This window comes from Rattus rattus, chromosome 12, assembly GCF_011064425.1.
Source record: "Rattus rattus isolate New Zealand chromosome 12, Rrattus_CSIRO_v1, whole genome shotgun sequence".
Taxonomy (NCBI): Eukaryota; Metazoa; Chordata; class Mammalia; order Rodentia; family Muridae; genus Rattus; species Rattus rattus.
Window position 1 is genome coordinate 87,631,963 of NC_046165.1, and position 2,812 is coordinate 87,634,774.

At 46.7% G+C, this 2,812-nt stretch overlaps 1 pseudogene; it reads right to left on the reverse strand.

Annotated features, from left to right (window-relative positions):
* Window positions 1–255: 255 nt before the first annotated feature.
* LOC116913283 lies at window positions 256–1,622 on the reverse strand (annotated as a pseudogene).
* Window positions 1,623–2,812: the final 1,190 nt, after the last annotated feature.

Genomic DNA, 2,812 nt, shown 5'->3' on the forward strand with positions numbered 1-2,812 from the left:
TTTTTAATTCATGGAACAGTTGTATTCGTCTACCTCTCCCGGAAGACCACTCACTCTTTGTGAGCAGGATTAGAAATGTCCGTAGGTGTACTCTGCTTGGATGTAGCTTGTGTCCACAAGCGGGAATGCTGACCAGGGCAGCTTTTTTTTTTTTTTTCTTTTTCGAGCTGGGGACTGAACCCAGGGCCTTATGCTTTGCAGGGCAAGCGCCTACCACTGAGCTAAATCCCCAACCCCCAGGGCAGCTTTTTAAGGTCAACAAACTGAGCTCCATTTGATCTTCTTGTCCTCCTCAGTCATGGCTGGTACATCAGTCACAAGGCCTGTGCCAATGGTCTCGTTGCCATCCATCAAGGTGAACTGTCGGCCTTTTTCTAAGATCATGGGCTGCTGCAAGTTTAGGCGAAGCTTCAAGTCCAATCCAGGCATGGCGAGTTCCTTCCATGGAGCCAAGATGATGTGACAGGCCATGTCCCAGGTCAGGGAGAACACGACGGCACGAAATGAGATAGAAAGGGTGTGTGGCAGCCACCCTCCTCCTTGCTGAGGATATAAACATGGGGCTCCACCTTCTGGTGGGGTTGGATGGAGCCCGGCTTGTCTGTGACCAAGCCAGGCCTCAAATCTTCCCACTTTAAGCCTCGGACCAGAGCACCCAGGTTATTCCCTGCCTCAGCCCTCTCCAGGCTCTTGTGGAACATCTCAGTGTCTGTTGCCACAGTGCGAATGTTCTTGTTATGTCCCAGCAACTCACACTCATTTCCTTTCTCCAAATGCCATGCTCTAGTGTGCCTGTCACCATTGTGCTGAGACCAGGAATAGAGTCAACTGCCTGTACAGGGAACAGAAAGGGCTTCTCCAGGTCCCGGGTGGGTACTGGAATGTAAGTGTCTACAGCATCCAGAAGCTTCTGCACTGACTTCACACTTAGCTCAGGATCACGTTGCTCAAGGGCACACAGAGCCGATCCTACAATGACTGGGGTTTCCTCTCCTTTATAGCCCAACTGGGAGACCAGCTCCCAGATCTCCAGGTCTATTAACTCCACCATCTCCAAGTCCTGGTCAGTTTCTGCCTTGTTCACGTATACTACAACATGCTCTACCCCGATCTGTTTAGCTAGCAGTAAGTGCTCTCGCGTCTGGGGGATGAGGCTATCCTTAGCTGCCACCACCAAGATGCAGCCTTCCAAAGGGGCAGTGGCTGTGATCATATCCTTAACATAATCTGCAAGACCAGGTCAGTCTGTGTGGGCATAGTGTCGGGTAGCAGTGCTATTCTCTACATGGGCTGTATTGACGGTGATACCCCGAGCTCGCTTCTCTGGGACATTGTCTATCTACTTGTACTTCTTGAACTTAGCCCCACCTCCTTCAGATAGAATTTTCCTGATGGCCGTGGTCAGGGTGGTCTTGCCATGGTCCACATGCCCGTTGGTACCCACATTCACATAGGGCTTGTCTCATACGTAAGTCTTCTTGGCCTCCACAGCTAGTGCAACGACACAAGAAGGGCGATACCCGGTCCTTCAGCAGCTACAGCTGACCTTACAGAAATGTGGTCGGGCTGGCTTAGAGATCACTGAAGCAGGGAGTTGCTCATAATAGAGGGGCTGCTGCCATTGTGGTAGGACTCAGGGACCAGATCGAGAACTAGGTACCTGGAACCCGCGTGTGTAGGGAAGCATAATTTTCTTTCCTTGTTGAGTATTTGTGTGATTTGAGTATCAGAGTGACTATAGGCTTTTAAAATGAATAAAGCAATATTTCTTCTGATTGTATTTCATGGAATAATTTGAGCAGTGTTGGTGTTAGGGCTTCTTTGAAAGTCTGGTAGAATTCTGTCTGGCCCTGGACTTTTATTGGTAGGGAGATTTTAATTACTGCTTCTATTTCCTTGGTGGTAACTGATCTATTTATCTGCTCTTGATCTAACTTCGGTAAGTGGTATCTATCAAGAAAATTGTTCATTTATCGTAGACTTTCCAGCTTTGTGGAGTATAGATTTTGAAAGTATGACACAAAGATTTGTGGATTTCTGTGGTATCTGTTGTTACGTCTCTTTTGTTTCTGATTTCGTTAATTTGGATTTTTTTCCCCCTGTCTTTTAGATACTTTGAATAAGTGTAGCAGGAATGGGGCTTCCTCTATGTAAATTCCAGGGGCTGCTCAGCTGCAGAAGCATCTCCTGCAGGAGGACCTAATAAGGACTGCTTGAGAGACCAGGAATTGCTGATGGAGACAATGCCAGCCAATCGGGAACTGCTGTTTAGAAGAGATGGTTTCTTGGGACCAATGGGGGTTGAGTGGAGGGTATTAAAGGAGCTTGCAGTATTGTTCAGACGAGCTGCAACCAGCGTTCTTCACTTGCTCCTGAAGTCTGTATCATTGACTCTGTACCACCTCACCTCCAACACCAAAGGGCAGGTAGAGTCCCGTGGAAAGTAGTCCAGGGCACAAGCAACAGCTAAGAATTTGTTTATTATGTTTATTTTCTCAAATAACCAAATCTTCACATCGTTGATTCTTTACATCGTTCTCTTTGTATGTATTTTATTGAGGTCAGCCCTCAGCTTGGTTATTTCCTGCTATCTATTCCTCTTGAGTGTGTTTCAGTTTTATCTTCATCATGTGGGCCAGTCTTGTCTTCCCTTCTTTATGTGCTTTCATTTTCTCAATACCACGATGCTCGGAGCATGGTTATTTCCTGGCTAATAAATATGTGGCAACCCTTTTACATCCACAAGAAAAATTATAAGCTGCTATAGTATCAAAGAGTGGGGAAAGTAAGAGTGTCATTTTCTAGATAGGTA